Source organism: Myotis daubentonii, chromosome 2, assembly GCF_963259705.1.
Source record: "Myotis daubentonii chromosome 2, mMyoDau2.1, whole genome shotgun sequence".
Lineage (NCBI taxonomy): Eukaryota > Metazoa > Chordata > Mammalia > Chiroptera > Vespertilionidae > Myotis > Myotis daubentonii.
The window spans coordinates 148,814,296-148,832,290 of record NC_081841.1 but is presented as its reverse complement, the minus strand read 5'-3'; the positions used below and the strand labels follow the sequence as shown (position 1 = coordinate 148,832,290).

The 17,995-nt window shown below is 41.6% G+C and overlaps 1 pseudogene; it reads right to left on the bottom strand.

Moving 5' to 3' along the window:
• Positions 1–15,133: 15,133 nt before the first annotated feature.
• Positions 15,134–15,661, bottom strand: LOC132226718 (large ribosomal subunit protein uL6-like; annotated as a pseudogene).
• Between the last annotated feature and the right edge of the window lie 2,334 nt (positions 15,662–17,995).

Below are 17,995 nucleotides of genomic sequence, written 5' to 3'. Positions count from 1 at the left end.
ACGCGCAGGAGGCTTGGGTTGCCCAGGCTAGCCAATGAGGGAGGGCCTGCAAACAGCCCTCAGCACCTCACCCAAGCTGGCCATGCCCCCATGGGGTGAGGGTCCCCACTGGGGGGAATGGCCAGCACTGTAAACAGCCATCAGCCCCTCACCCAGGCTGGCCAGGCACCCCAGCAGGAACCCCCACCCTGAAGGGAGTGTGGCCAGCCTGAAAATGGCCCTCAGCCCCTCACCAAGGCTGGCCACAGTCCCCCAGGGGGGACCCTCATCCCATGGGGCCATGGCTGGCCTGCAAACTGCCCCAGGCCCTCGCCCAGGCTGGCAGCATCCCCAGTGTGTACCCCCATCCCAATGGGGTCATGGCCAGCCTACAAACCACAACATGCCCCTCACCCAGGCCGCCCCACCCCACAAGGGAACCCCCACCCTGATCTGGGACACCCTTCAGGGCAAACCAGCCGGCCCCTACCCACGCACCAGGCCTCTATCTATACTAATAAAAGGGTAATATGCTAATTAGACTGGGAGACCTTCAGGGGGGCTTCTTCCAGGAGACGTCATGGTGGAGGGGCCGAGGTAGAGGTGGTTAGGGGCCAAGAGGGGAGGGTAGTTGTGGGTGATCAGGCCAGGATGGGAGAGCAGTTGAGGGTGAGCAGGCTGGCAGGGGGGGCCAGTTGGGGGTAAGCAGGCCATCAGTAGGGGTAAGTTGGGGTGATCAGGCCAGCGGGGGGGCATTTGGGGGCAAGCAGGCTCTCAGGGTGGCAGTTGGGAACAAGCAGGCTGGCAGGGGGGGCAGTTGGGGGCAAGCAGGCTGGCAGGCAGAGTGGTTAAGGGCAATATTTCTGAAAGGCGTGCAAGGCTCTGATGATCTGCAGAAACAATGCTTGTTTCATTCTGTGCTGGTTAAACTCTCATTCCTGCTATTTCCTGAATGGGCCAGGTACACAGTAGTCACCCTTATTCTGGTTTCTCCTGTGATTTCAGTTACCCATGATCAACCTGGGTCCAAAAATATTAAATGGAAAATGACAGAAATAAATAATTTATGTTTTAAATTGTGGGCCACTCTGAGGGGTGGAATTAACTCACACACCATTCTGCTTATCACATTTGGGACATAAGATCACTTTGCCCAGCATCCAAAAGCTGCCTGTATGCTACCAGTTACTTAGTAGCCATCTTGTTTATCAGATTTGCTATCATGATATCACAGTGCTTGTGTCCATGTGACCCTTATTTCATTTAATAACTAGAGGCCCGGTGCACAAAAATTTGTGCACTCAGGGGTGGGGGGGATCCCTGGATCCCTTAGCCCGGCCTGCATCCATTCTCAGTCCAGGACCCCTTGGGGGATGTCCACCTGTCGACTTGGGCCTACTTCCCGGGGGACCAGGCCTAAGCTTGCAGTCAGACATCCTTCTGGCAGCCAGGGAGCCCTCGGGGGATGTCCGACTAAAGGCTTAGGCCCCCAAGGGATCAGGTATAAACCGTTAGTTGGACATTCTTAGTGCTGCCATGGAGGTGGGAGAGGCTCCTGCCACCACCACTGCGCTGGCCAGCCATGAGCCAGCTTCTGGGTGAGTGGCGCTCCCCATATGGAAATGCACTGACCACCAGGGGGCAGTTCCTGCATTGAGCATCTGCCCCCTGGTGGCCAGTGCGCATCATAGCAACCGGCCATTCTGCCGTTCAGTCAATGTGCATTTTAGCCTTTTATTATTATTATATAGGATGTCCCTATTTCCCCCCTTTTGCCCCCTCTATCCAGCTCTTGCCCCCCACTTCTCTCTGGCCATCACCATACTGTCGTCTGTGTCCATGGGTTGTGCATATATTTTCTTTGGCTAATCCCTTCTTTAAATTCACTTCTTTAAATTTTTATTTTCAGATAAGTTCTTATAACTGCACTATTATATATTTTCTATTATATCATTTACAATTAAGATATTTTTTAATTGAACCCTTATAAATTTTAGCACAATTTAATAAATTATGCTAGAAGCAATTAGATTTTTCATGTAATGCATACACATTTCAATTAATATTTTATTAATTTTTAATATTTTAATTTGAAATAATCTCATACATGTAAAAAAAACTATAAAATACTACAGCATATTATATGTAGCCTTCACCCAATTTCTTAGGTGTTAATAATTTAAACATAACCATTATACAACTAACAAAATTTGGAATATATTTTTCTTATAATCTCTTTAATGTTACTTAATCCATTTTTTTTTTGTTAATCTTCACCCAAGGATATTTTTCCATTGGACTTTAGAAAGAGTGAAGGGAAAGGGAGAGACACATTGATTGGTTGCCTCTTGCACATGCTTTGATAGGGACTGGAGATCAAGCCAGCAACTGAGGTAGATGCCCTTGACTGGAAATGAACCTGGGACCCTTCAGTCCACAGGCTAATGCTCTATCCACTGAGCAACAGGCTGCAGCTTAATTCATTTATTTTTAATCTATATGTGTCTTTATATTTAAAGTGGGTTTTGTTTTTGATTCACCCTCATAATCTGTCTTGGCTTCTGGGACTTCTGGGCCCGGCCTGCCTTGCAGCCGGGGACCCGATCAGGTCCCGGCCGGCAAGGCAGGCTGGCTCCTGGGGCTTCTGGGGCAGGTCTGCCTTGCCTGCCCTGGATGGCAGTGCTGTCCCACCCTGCCTGCAGTATGCAAATTAGCTGTCATCTTTGTTGGTGGTTAATTTGCATATCACAGTGATTAGCCAATGGGAGGTGTAGCAAAGGTGCGGTCCATTACCATGTTTGTCTATTATTAGATAAGATGCCCCAAAGCACCAGCATAGTGATGCCATCAATTCAGATATGCCAAAGAGAGCCCGTAAAGTACTTCCTTTAAGTGAAAGGTAAATACAATACAATAAGATGTATTGAGAGAGAGACTGCAGTCACATAACTTTAATTAGAGTATACTATCTAATGAAAGAGTAATATGAAAATTAATCATCACTCCTCACTCTGTCAGTCCGTCACAAAGATGGCTGCAGCCATGGAACTGGAGCGAGCAGGAGGCTTGCATTGTCCACAGGCGATGGAGGAAGCCAAGCTTCCCACCTTCCCTGGCTGGCCCTGAGCTCCGCTCAAGGCTACAAAGTTTCAATTATAGAAAATAAATAAATCCCAGACACCTGCTTCCAGCCCCTTGCTGTGGCCAGCTTGAAAATGGCCATCAGCCCCTCACCCAGGCTGGCCAGGCACCCCAGTAGGGCTCCCCTACCCTGAAGAGGTTGTGGCCAGCCTGATAATGGCCCTGAGCCCATCGCCCAGGCTGGCCAGGCACCCCAGCAGGACCCCCCCAACCTGAAGGGGCTCTAGCCAGCCTGCCAACAGCCCTCAGCCCTTCACCCAGGCTGGTCACAGCCCCATGGGGTGAGGGTCCCCACTTGGGGGCTTGACCAGCCTGCAAATAGCCATCAGCCCCTCACCCAGGCTGGCCAGGCATCCCAGCGGGGGACCTGCACCTGAAGGGGTGTGGTCAGCCTGAAAACGGCCCTAAGCCCCTCACCCAGGCTGGCCAGGCACCCCAGCAGGATCGCCACCCTGATCTGGGACACCCTTCAGGAAAACCAGCCGGCCCCCACCCGAGCACCAGGCCTCTATCCTATATAATAAATGGGTAATATGCAAATTGACCCTAACAGCAGAACAACTGGGAATGACTGGTAACTATGACACACACTGACCACCAGAGGGCAAATGCTCAATACAGAAGCTGCCCCCTGCTGGTCATGCACTCCCACAGGGGGAGCTCTGCTCAGCCACAAGCCAGGCTGACAGCTGTCAGCAGAGCGGTGGTGGCGGGAGACTCTCCCGCCTCCTCAGCAGCGCTAAGGATGTTCGACTGTAGCTTAGGCCTGTTCCCCGCTGGCAAGTGGACATCCCCCAAGGGCTCCTGGGCTGCCAGAGGGAAGTCTGACTGCCAGCTTAGGCCTGATCTCCTGGGGAGGAGGCCTAAGCCAGCAGGTGGAAATCCCCCGAGGGGTCCCAGACTGCGAGAGGGCACAGACCAGGCTGAGGGACCCCCCTGAGTGCACAAATTTTTGTGCACTGGGCCACTAGTATTATTATAATTGTTCTATTTTACTATTAGTTATTGTTGTTAATCTCTTACTGTGCCTAATTTATATGCTAAATATTATATATATGTTTATGTATAAGAAAAAAAGATAGTATATACAGGTTGGATCAAAAAATAGGTTTACAGTTGTTCTTATGGAAAATAATACAATAATTAATAATAATACAAGAGTAAACTGTGTTTTGTGTACTCACAACTGTAAACCATCTTTCACCTACCTTCTGCAGGACTCCACTAGTGGTCTTGGAATATAGCCCCATGTGGATAAGGGAGGACTATTATATTTTTCCTAAATATTCATTATATACTTCCCCTGAATAGTCCCTCTGTCTGCAACCCTCTTTCTTTAGATAACTATGTGTTAAACTCTTTTGTGTCTTCAAGTCTCTACTAAAATCCAGCCTTCCTGCATCATTTACACATGTTACTTCTACCAAACCCACATCATTGACATTAGTATGAAAAAGAAAATAAAACCTCAAACTATAATTCCAAGTTAATAAAAAACATTCTTCAAAAATAAAAGTGGTATTTATAGGTGAATATAAAAGGTGTTTTATATTCATTTTTACAACATATCTGTATATATAAAAGCCTAAGTGACCATTACGACCAAACGACCAGAACAACCCAAACAACTGGTTGACCAGTCGCTACAATGCACACTGACCACCAGGGGTCAGATGCTCAATGCAGGAGCTGCCCCCTGGTGGTCAGTGTGCTCCTACAGCCAACCTCCTGAAGCTGGCCAACCTTCCCAGGTCCCTCCCCCCTGGCTGATCAACCTCCTGCATTCTCTCCCCCTCAGCTGGCCCCTCCCCTTGGCTGGTACCTCCCCCCGGCTGGCCAGCCAATCTGCCATGGTCCCTCCCCCCCGTGCCTGTCAGGTCCTGATCAGCCCAGCCCTGATCAGGACTGGGCAAGATGGCCCCAATCAGCCCTGATTGCCAGCCAGGCCTAGGGACCCCACCCATGCACAAATTTGTGTACTGGGTCTCTAGTAATTTAAGATTTAAAGAAAAATAGTAGCAATATATTGTGGATTTTTAAATATGTAGAAGCAAAATGAATTAAAATTATAATATGAAAGATATGTGTTATGCTAAATTTTGTATGTTGATTGACTGGCCACAGAGTGCCCAAGTTAAACATTATTTCTGGATATGTCTGTGAGGTTGTTTCTGGATGAAATTAGCACTTAATCAGTGGACTAGGTGAAGTAGATAGCCCTGCCCAATGTGGGTGAATATCGTTCAACCCATTGAAGGTATGAATAGAACAAAAGGCAGAAGAAAAAGGAATTCACTCCCCCCCCGCCCCCCTGCACCTCTCTGCTTCAAAGGTGGAACATCTCATCTCATTTCATTGCATATCGATCTTTCCCATTTTCAGACTCTGAATTATACCACTAGCTTCCTGGGTACCAGCTTGCAGACAGCAGATTGTGATGCTTTTTTGCTTCCATTATTGTGTGAGCCAATTCCTCCTAAGACATCCTCACTCTTTCTCCCTCTCTCTCTCTCTCTCTCATTCTTTCTCTAGCAAACCCTGAAAAGTACAATGGGATATGGGAAAGAGGCATTTACACTATTTTCAGAGTTTTAAGTGATATGTATAGTGTATAAATGAGTTAAAAGATGGGAGTGCAGTCTTCATTAGTTACTAGCCACATGTAGCTATATACATTTAATTGAAATTAATTAACTTAAATTACACTTTTAGTTTCTCTGTTGCACAAGTTCCCAGTAGCCTGTTGAACATGGAGCTAGTGGTTACTGAATTGGATAGCATAAATTTGAAACAATAGCATTGCCTTAGAGAATTTACTTTAAAAAAGAAAAAAACAAAAAACAAATAGAGATCATAAAATGAATACTAAGAATTGCTCGATCCAAGAGGGCAGAAAAAGAGAAAAATAATAACAAAGAAATGACATAAAGATAAAACAGTTAGCAAGATGTTATAACTGAGTCCCATAACCATATGTAAAATTACAAAATATGTAAACAGATATTTTTTTTCTAAGGACATGGGACTTACCAATGACAAATATGAAGAGCCATGAAATAAATTTAAATAGATTTATAGTATATTAAATTATACATAATGTAGTCTCTAATCACAATATAATTATATTAATAAAAATATATATTAAAAATTTTCACATATTTTGAAACACAAAAATACATGTATAAATAATATATTAGTCAAGGGAGATATAAATATATAAATTAGAAAATATTTATATTATAATGAACATTCAATATATCAATGTTTGTGTGTTACAGTTAAAGCATATCCAGAGGGATGCTTACAGCTTTAAATGTTTATATTAGAAAACAAGAACAGTATATAATCAATAACTTAAGATTCCATCCCAAAAATATAGAAAAATAAGAGAAAATTATATCCAAATTAATTAGAAGGAAGTATTAAAAATAAAAGCAGAGCCGAAACTGGTTTGGCTCAGTGGATAGAACGTCAGCCTGCGGACTGAAAGGTCCCAGGTTCGATTCCGGTCAAGGGCATGTACCTGGGTTGCGGGCATATCCCCAGTAGGAGATGTGCAGGAGGCAGCTGATCGATGTTTCTCGCTCATCGATGTTTCTAACTCTCTATCTCTCTCCCTTCCTCTCTGTAAAAAATCAATAAAATATATTTAAAAAAACAAAAAACAAAACAAAAATAAAAGCAGAAATCAATGAAATGGAAATTAGACAATCAATAGAGAAAATAAATTAAACCTGAGTGGTTACATTAAAGAGATCTATAAGGTTACCTTTAGCCTGATTGATCAAGTTAAAAAAAGGAATAAAGGCAAATTTTAAAAATCAGGAAAAAAAAGAGGGAGCCACCCCTCAAGATCCTGGAGCTTTATAAAGAATAATAGGGAGATAACATTTCTGCTTATAAAGTTGACAATCTAGTTGACAATCTAAATGAAGTAGACAAGTAACTTGAAGCCAAAAATTATCAAAATTGACACAACATTAGAAAATTCTGAATAGCCATACGGAACATCTGAGATACAGTGGGAATATAAACATTGTACCTACTCTCATTTTTACTGCCTAACTTACTACCCAAAGTGTCAGCCAACACAATAGGACAGGCATATGCTCACTTAGAAAACCCCATTTAAGTTCAGAAATCACCAGAACTAGTAAGAGTGTTCATAAAATTTGCCAGATATGAGATTTTTCCTAAAATATATAACATAAAATAGTGTGCAATAATGACTAGAAAGTATAGAATAATTTCAGGTAGCAACTAATTAAGTTGACAAAACATATATAACAACTTTTTCTGGTATAATTTTTCTAAACTATTAAATGTAAATTTTTAAGGATCTGGGTAAATAGGAAGATTTCAAGTTCATAGATGGAAAAGCTTAATTTTTTAAAATAAATTAATTTCCTCAAAACTAAACTATAAATTCAATGCAATTCCAATGGAAAGTACAAAGATTTATTTTCATATTTCATAAAACTGGTACTAAAATTCATACAAAAGAAAAATATCAAATACCAAAGAAAAATTTGAAAATTAAAACAAAATGAGAGTAGATCCTTTATAAACCTTACATTTTGTATAAATGTAGTAATAATCATATACAAGAACAGGCAAGTAAAAAAATTAATAAAAATATAAAGTTCACAAATACCCTTACCTCCTTTTATTATTGTTATTGTACTTCTCATTATCTAAGTTTTTGTTGTTGTTCATTGGATTTCTGTTTCACACCTCCACTAGAAAAGTATGTTCAATTAGGGCAAGACTTTGACCTTTGCCTATATGCTCAGCACCTATCACAGTGCTTATTAAGTATTTGCTGAATTAAAGAAAAGATCATTAAGGTATATGATAGAGTTTTAACCACAAGTAAATAGAAAACTTTGGGGAAGCTACTCACCATATATTAAGAAATAAAAAGCACACAAAGTCAACTATAGTTCATATCATACAATAAAGTGAATTGTACATGACTTTAAGACCTAAATATCAAAGTTAAAAGCTGAAAAACTAGGAGGAAAAAAGAATGAGATAGTATCTTTATTATCTTGGGGTAGGAAAAGAACTTCTCAGAGAATAAATTTAACATGTCAACTAACAAAATAATCTAAATAACTAAATAAGATGCACATGATTCCTGTAATAGATATATATTGGAAAATTAATGTCTCAATTTATATTTATATTTTTTATTTGTATCCATTCATTTTGGAGAACTAAAAACAAACTTAAAATTTAATATACACAGCTTTCAAACAGACTACCTAATATAATGTTTTTAAATAAGACAACGGAAATGATTGCTTTGTTGTCTCTTAATTTATTCCCAATTCTATATTATTGTAACAAAATCCCTAATTATTAGTCAAATATCTCCCCCCACCAAAACAAACAAACAAACAAAAAAACAGAAGAAGGAACAAGAAGAGGAGAAAGAGGAAGAAGGGGAGGAGGACACAGAAGAATAAAGGAAGGAGGAAGGAGAGGACAATCTAGCTGCATATAACCATGGGATATATTCAAGCCAATAGAATGTGAAAAGACTTAACATGAGCAACTTCAAAGTCAAGCCCTTAAGAGGAGAGTAAATATTCCTCTGTGACCCCTTTCCTTTTCCATGCTTCAGACGTGTTAGACTATGAGCTCTTTGCATCACGTACTAGTAGTATATGAGAAAAATACTCCACAAAAGGGAAATATTCACAGAACAGAAAGACCATAGCAACCAAACCATTTGGAACTTTGAAACGACAAAGAAATAAGTCTCCATTTTATTTATGAGCATCTGAATAATGTTCTACCAACTCTGAAGCCTTTGTTTACACACAGATTACATTAAATTAAAATAATTCCTTGGGTTTTAGAAATAAGAAAAGTAGTGGTATACTATACCTCCTGATTACATTTTTTTTAACTTAATAAGCTATTATGGTTGGTAATATTTTCTATAGATGTTTTCCATTAAATATTATATGTATTAACCATACTAAGGGTTTTTTTTACTTAAAGCTTTCATGAGAAATCTTAGGGCTGTAAAGATGCTTATTTGTTCATCTAATTTTAGTAGGTACAGTCACATAAAATTGCTCTGGCTGCAAAAGAAGCCAGCATGACAGCTAACAGAGGTGAAACATAATAACGCTGACTTCTTTCAAGCCTTCATGAGAGAATGAAAATAAGTATGTAGAGAAAAAGCATGCGTAAGGTTTTAAGGAAAATAGGATAAAAGAGGCTTATAACTATAATTTAGAAAATCTGATTATCATGGACCTTTTCAACTAAGCAATATCCCATTGAATAGCAACATCAGGATAACATTATCCTGTTACTATAAACTAAAGACATTGTCTATATAAGAATATATGTTAGCAAAGAAGGTCAAGTTCAAATTCTAGAAAAGTATTTTGCAAGCACAGAAGTTTGAACAGTTACAGGGTAAGACCTAGCTTAGCAATCAAAGCAATATATTCTCTTTAGACTGTCATGTGAATGATACATTACTTTGAATTTCTCAATTTTTTTTCTAGAAAAAAACTATATTGTAATAAAGGTTTGTATTTTTAATATAGTCTTATTTAACTGATAAATAATACATGGAAGTGGAAATAGCAGTATCCCAATTGCACACTTAATTTTTTTTTTTACTTGACAAATTTTTAAGTTGGTGTCTTTGAATGTTTTTATTATAGATTTGACATCCCAGGTTTGAGCATTTTTATTTCTATTCTAAGTAAAGATAGTGAGGGTTATAACTTAGAATGGACTAGTAATTGACATTATCACACTATCAATAACAGAATAGTTACTAACAGAAAAAAATTAAAATAAGAGTAGTTACCAAGTTTGTAAACAAAAACACAAATGTCTTAAAGAAAAATATATACATAACACATAACATAAAAATAAAAATTATTAAGCAAATCAAGTATCACTAATACTCCCCCTACTGAATATTTTGTTTATACTTATGCAAATTAATCTTACATAATAAATAAGGTTTAAGGAATATTTTTAAAATAAAGCTTAAGTTACATTCAAGATAATACACTTCAAATTTTATCTCTTCAAGTAATAATTATTTGATTTATTTTCATCATATAGAGAGAAGGGGATTGGAAGGCTATTCATGTAGACCATTTACCTATTACTACATTCTTTGCACTTTGGAATAAATCGGGAGGAATAAATTCTAGATAATTAATATATTATTAAGCAAAACATATCAGACCAAAAGCTTATTTGTCTCTTTTGTGAGGTAAAGTTAAAGGTGTCCCTTTTCTCATCTCTGTGAAGAAGATTTGGACTTCGTTTAATTACTGAGATATAGCCAATTTGAGTAGCCATCATCTGTGTGAAGAAATACATTATTGAATCTTGAGTCCTGTTTTAGAAGGTTGAAGGAATTCCTTATTTAGAGGAATGAAGGGGGACTGGATATAGTTTTTCTAATGTAAACAGTGTATTCTGAATTTAAAGTCAGAGCATGGAGATAAATGAACCAGCCAAAGCTCCTCAGATAGCCTGTGTGAGCCAGAGTGACCTTGTGTCATTACACTCTTTCAGCCTCTTCCTGGGCACCAGGGGACTGGCCTCTTGCACTTCTTCAGACTTAATAGGTAGATTCCCAACTCAAGACATTTGCAATTGTGCTTTTTTCTAACTTGGGTACTTGTTCTAATAACTGGTTGGCTCCCTCCCTCACTTCCTTTAATGTCACCTATCATTTAGTGAGTGAGGCAAGAAAAAAATATTATACTTTGCACTGGTTTTGCCCCAGACCCTAATGTAGTACTTCCTATACATGGCTTCATCTGAGAATGTGACGAAAGGAAGCAGGGAAAACTAGAAGTAAATAGGATTGCTCCTTCCCTAGAAACTACCTCTTAAATTTTGGCTTTCACTGCCATGCTGATGCAAAAATGCAAGTCTAGTGTTCTTTGATCTGATAAATCTATGGCAACATTTATTCTCCCAGCAGCTGAGTTGAGAAGTGGAAGATAAAGGGGGCCTAAGAACTTAATCCCCATAATCCAGACATTCATTTTCATGCTCAACTAACTTTCCTGGTCCTGATGACTGGACGATAACATATATTTGTTGGAATATCGTGGAGTTATTATTATTTTGGTATAATATAAGAAACTACGTAATCAGTGAAGCAAATGCTTTAAGATTGTGATGTCCCTATCAGATGTTCAGGCAATTTGTTGATTTGAATCATCTATTTTTGAATAAGAAAATTAAGAATCATAAGCTTAGAAAGAATGAAATGTCAAGGAAAGTTTAGTAAAATTATTTAAGTCTTTCTTATCTTAAGTAAACATTTAAAGAACAGATATTTTTCTTTAGACATAAGGGTTTTGTTTGGATGAAAAATTTTCTGAAGAAGACATAAAAAAGGGAAATAAGCATATAGAACAAAAAATAAACTATAAAGCACATTACCTTGCCTTTAATACTGTCCCTACTAATGATTTACTGTGTACTTTGCATTATAATTTCTTTACTGGTTACCACATTACATTGATAATAAAATGGCAATGGATTTTACTGAAAATATCAAAATGATAAAAGCTGACTAAAGAAATTTTAATTTCGAATCATTCTGTACAATTCATGTGCTCCTGAGGTAGTAGCAATTTAGATAATTAAATTATTCTGTATACAAACTAAGAGGTAGAGAGCAAATATATATTTTTTTATTGTACATTCACAGTAAGAAAAAGGTTCTGAACAAATGTTGACTGAGAAGTTTGTCTCTGACAGTCTCAGCTCACCCACAACTTAAATCTTCCTTTTCAATGATTTTCTCTTCCCATGTGCATTATCTCAAGGAGATGATAGAAATTAAAAGAGTATGTGTTAAATGTTTCTATATGGTGAAATGTTTTTCTAGTCAGAGATTCACTCCTATTGATTATGACCTATACATTATAGGAATCTTCTCAGTAACCCAGTATCTTATGGAGAATTACCTTGTCATGATAATCTACACTAATAAAAGACAAAGATGCTAATTGAGCATGCCTTCGCTACGTCCACCAGCCAATCAGAGTGACTATATGCAAATTAACCCAACCAAGATGGCGGTTAATTTGCATATACCCGCTGGGAGCGAAGACTGAAGACAACCTGGAAGCGAAGTGCTGCAGAAGGGAGCAAAGTAGAGGCGGCGGAGACAGAAACGGAGCCAAGGCGGTGGAGGTGGGAGGCAGGAGGGAAACCAGCCGGGTGGTGGAGCAGGAGGGAAACCAGCTGGGCAGCGGGGCGGGGCGGGAGGGAAACCAGCCAGGCGGCAGAGCTGGAGTGAAGCCCGCCTCAGCGGGTTTTGCTCCCTTCTCTGCTTCGCTCCAGCCACAGGAAGCTCTATTCTTGCAGGAAGCTTCCTGCAATGGACCTCTAGTAATATATCTATCTATATCTATCTATCTATATATCTCTCTCTCTATATATATATATATAGAGATATATATAGATATATATATATATATATATATATATAATAGAGAAATATGCTAATTAACTGGGATGCTGTATCAGATCGACCGGACAGGAGGAGGTTGCACGTGCAGTGTCGGGGGCAGGGCAGCAGGGGCCTCCACGCACCTGCCCTGGGGGAGGCCTGATCAGAAGCGGATGTGGCTGCTTCAAGGGCTGGAGAGGGAGGCAGGGCCAGACCAGAGACGTGGGTGGCACTGCACTTTTTCGAATTGCGTGCTGGGCTCCTAGTCTACACTAATAAAAGAGAAACATGGTAATTGGCGTACGACCGCTACCCTTCCCATTGGCTAATCAGCAAGATATGCAAATTAACTGTCAGCCAAGATGGTGGAAGGCAGCCAGGCAGCTTGAAACTAACATGAGGCTTGCTTGCCTCAGTGACAGAGGCAGCTGCAGGCCTCTGAGCAGGCAGTTTAGGAAACATTGTAACAAATACTGCCGGGCTTCAGCCAGCAGATTGGCAAATTGTAAGCAAAGGCCAGAAACCTACTTTCAGCTGGAGGCCTAAGAGCTGGAGCCAAGCCTCAAGGTAAAGCTGGCCCAGAACAAAAAAAAAAAAAAGAAAAAAAGGAGCGGTTGGGAGCTTCAGTCACTCCCAGCCTGAAACCAGCCCTCAGCCCCTCACCCAGACTGGCCAGGCACCCCTGTGGGGACCCCCACCCTGATCCAGGACACCCTTCAGGGCAAACCAGCCGGCCCCACCCATGCACCAGGCCTCTACCCTATATAGTAAAAGGGTAATATGCCTCCCGGCACCGGGATCAGCAGAGCCGCAAGGCCTCCCGGCACCAGGATCAGCGTGACAGGGGGCAGCGCCCAAACCCCCTGATCGCCCTGCGGCTCTGTGTGTGACAGGGGGCGGGGCCCCAACCCCCTGAGCAGCCCTGCTCTGTGCCTGATAGGGGGGAGCTCCCCAACACCCCCCCCCACGGGCCCTGCTCTGTGTGTAACGGGGTAGAGCCATAATCTCCCCATCGGCCCTGCCCTGAGTGTGAGAGTGGCGGCGCCCCAACCCCCTGATCGGCCCTGCTCTGTGGGTGATAGAGGGCGGTGCCCCAACCCCCTGATGGGCCCTGCTGTGTGTGTGACAGGGGCAGCGCCCCAACCCCCTGATTGGTCCTGCTCTGTGGGTGACAGGGGGTGGCACCGCAACCTCCCCATCGACCCTGCCTTGAGTGTGACAGGGGATGGTGCCCCAACCCCCCAATTGGCCCTACCCTGAGCGTGACTGAGGGTGGCATTGCAACCTCCCAATCTGCCCTGCTCTGTGTATGACGGGATGGCGCCCCAACTCCCCAATTGGCCCTGCTCTGAGCCCGACCAGGGGCTGCACCTAGGGATTGGGCCTGCCCTCTGCCACCCGGGAGCAGGCCTAAGCCAGCAGGTCATTATCTCCCAAGGGGTCCCAGACTGCGAGAGGGCACAGGCCGGACTGAGAGACCCCCCCCCCGAGTGCACAAATTTTTGTGCACCGGGCCTCTAGTATATATATAAAAGTCTAAGCGACCTTTATGACCGAATGACCAGAATGACCAGAATGACCAGTCGACCAGTCGCTATGACACGCATGTAGAGAGTGCCTAGGAAGGCACATGAGCATTTCTTTAATTATTGTCAGCTGAATCCAGTGGCGTTGGCAGAGCCTTGTCCTGGAAACGCGCCTTGCCTGAGGCAGGAGTGTTGTCAGCTTGACCTTCAGTCCAGGCGCTAGGGGATGGGGTTCGTTATCTAAATCAAGCCAAGGAATGAATACAACTCGGGTTCACCCAAGAATGCACATAATCTCCTTTGTCTGGACCTTTAGTAAAACTTCCTGGTTTCTGCTGTATAAAATAAACATGCTGCATTGGTTCTGGGTCCCTGTCTCTCCATTAGAGGACAGTGGTCCCACCCAGTCCCAGCTTTCCCTACTGTATTTGTGTCTGTCTCTTCCATTTTCTTAATCCCCCGTTGCCCTTACTCAGGAACCGGACTGCTCTCTAGCCGGGCTGGACAGGGAAAAGAGAGAAATATTTATATGCGCACTGACCACCAGGGGGCAGATGCTCAATGCAGGAGCTGCCCCCTGATGGTCAGTACACTCCCACAGCCAACCTCCAGGGGCCCCTCTCACCAACATCCCACGGTCCCTCCCACCCTCCAGCAGGCCGACCTCTCACGGTCCCTCTCCTCAGCCAGCCAGCCCCCCTCTAGGCCTCGATCTCAGGCCAGACCGAGGGACCCCACCCATGAAAGAATTCGTACACCATGCCTCTAGTAAATAAATAAAAACATGACCATTCCAGAACATAAAACAATATCTAGACTTGACATTAGTGATACAGCTGCAATTGGATTTTAGAGATCATCTATCTCTTTTTTTTCAATATACAACATTTATTGCATCTTTAAAATGTCACAAATAAGTCTGAGGAATTATCCAGCATCTTGCTATTTCTATAGCTGGACAACTTAGATCTTATTCATCAGACTGCTGAATTGTTATTTTTTTCAACATAGATATTCTCCCCTAATTTTCTGTATCCTTGTTTCTAACTATTGTGGCTTGCTGAATCACAGCAGTTGAATTTGATACAAGTTCAATGTCATTTCCTTCAAGAATTAACTCATCTTTCCAGTCTTCAGATACTGAATAAGCAACACCAGATCTCATCCTAACCCTGCAGATGTATTTTTCACCAAAGAAATTTCTGATTTCAACAAGAGAACCATCCTCCTGAATAATGTTGTTGATGGGGAAGTGAGCATACACAGACTTCATCTTGTAATGGAAGCCCAGTGGGACACCCTTGATCATGTTCTATACATGACTGCAAATATTGTGAACAGTAGCCAGTTCCTTTCTATTTCCTAACCATTTGTCAAATCTAGCCTTTTCTTTTTCTTTCCAAGGAGACTGAGTTCTACATTGATGTATGTGACTGAAGTCCCTCAGCAGGCTACCTTTGGGGCCCTTCACCATAACTGTGTGACCCTTCAGAGTGATGTTGACATTTTATGGAATGTCAACAATCTGATTGCTGAAAATGTTCTTCATCCTCGAACTTGGTAGGTAAAAGAGCTAGAGATCACCTATCTCAATAACTTCATACTACAAATAAGAACATTGAGATAGTGAGGTCAGAGAGCTCATTACTGGCATACCATAACCCCATGTTCACAAATGTCTCCTTAATTAGCATGTGTCCTTCATCTGTAATGTTTCTTTTCTTCCTACTGACCCCACCCCTCTGGTGAGTTTTTTCCATTATCCAATCTATGTATATAAAAGGCTAGTATGCCAAGTGTCCGACCACTCAACTCTTTGACTAGTAGCTATGGTGCGCATTGACCATCAGGAGGCAGACGCTCAACACACAGGCATGAAAACATGGAATAGACTGATGAATCTCAGAGGGAAGGGGGGTGGGAAGAGATTAATCAAAGATCTTGTATGCATACTAGAGGCCCGGTGCACGGGTCCCTTGTACTCACCTGCACCCTCTCACAATCTGGGACCCCTCGGGGGATGTCGGACTGCCAGTTTTGGTCCAATCCCTGCAGGCCAGACAGAGGGACCCCACCAGTGCATACATCTGTGCACTGGATCTCTAGTATTCAAATAAAATGTCCCAGGTTGGGGACATTCCCATTGCCATGCCTGTCCCCACTCATCTCATTGCTACCATTACATTTGTGCTTGCTATGTATATCTATAAGCCCATAATTCTAATCTAAAAACATTTAAGCCTATGATAATTAATTTTTAAAATTGGTGAAATCTACTTGGAAAGTAACAATATCTTACTAAGAATTGAATCTTTGTGCCTGACTGAGCTTCTGTCACAAGGAATGATCCTTGGTGACTGAAACAGAAGCATAGGTAACCATGTGTGATAGCTTAAATACAAAAATCCGTTCTTCATTGGACAAGCAGAGCTTCTGGTTGGGTGATGTAAAATGTAGTATAGACGCTAAGAGGTTGTGCTTGGATTGAACAGCATTCTTGTTCTTACATAGGCCTGTGGTACACAAAGCTTATTCTTCCAGGGTTTCAAAGAAAGACAGCTTTCTTGGCAACTGGCCAGGTACAAGCAGACTCCATGTAGAAGGAATGCCAAATATCACTAGCATCGAGTTTCTGAACAGGCAATGTGCACTTGAAATAGAGAGCAAAATAAATGCAGCAATATAAAATCATCAACAAAGATTGAAATATGAAAAATGAGACATTGCAAATTCTATGTCGTTAGGCTATTACCCCTGCTATAATAAAATGCGCAGATAGGTAGAGAGTAACATGGACACAGACGTGCATTAAAAAGTAATATGTAGTGTCAATATCAAGGTAAAAAAGGAGTCTGAGAAATGGACTGCAAACAGAACAATTTCCACTAGGCATACTTGCCTAAACTGTTCACTGGCACCTTCCAGTTGTCCTATGGAATATCACCTTAGGAACTTCACATATATAGGTGCTTTTTCCAGTGATACCATCCTCAAATTCTTCCAATTTGGGTGAACTTCCCCATGCTCATCTCAACTTTCACTACCATCCTTACACCAAACAGTTACACAGTTAGACTAACTTTTAGTCAAATGGCAATATTACTGAGCTCTTACTATTGTTGGGTCTCATGTTTCTGCATGTCTTCTGAACAGAGACTTTGCTAGCTTTCATTCTAGACTATCTTTTTAAGGATGCTTATAAAGCAAATGACATTAATATACAGTGTCTCACTCAGAAGGGAATAGATTTGTTTGATGTCCTGGATAATAAAGCAAATGTCTTCCTTTGTGTAGGTTTGCTTTGACAATTTTAGGTGGATCTCTAAGATTAAAGTTCCTCAGCTGTGACATAAACCCACGGTTTGTACACAATTCACCTAAGCTGCTCCAGATCACCTCCATGGGACTGGGGGCAAGAGGAACCAAGGCAAACTCAAAGCACATGCTTCCCGATGTCCACTGTAATAAAGTCCTTTGTCTCTGCCCCAAAAGTCCCATGACTTCCACCAGCTTCTACAAGGAAAACTTTCATGCACGGTAATACCTCCCACTCTTCACAGTTCTTGACAATTATATGTGCGACATAACTCCAGTGCTATGAAAACAGTGATGAGTAACCACTATGCCCTGGTCCTAATTAGGTTTGTATTTTATAGAGGGAGACAAACAAAAACCCATGTAGATAATACAATCTATGATGGCCACAGTTCCACATAAGTGTCGTAATGAAAGGCAACAGAGAGCTATCCCTCTAATAGAGATGGAGGAAAAATAGTGATGGAAAATATCTCTGAATAAGTGACATTTAAACTGGGAACATAGCCCAGCCGGCATGGCTCTGTGGTTGAGCATCGACCTATGAACCTGTAGGTCATGGTTCAAT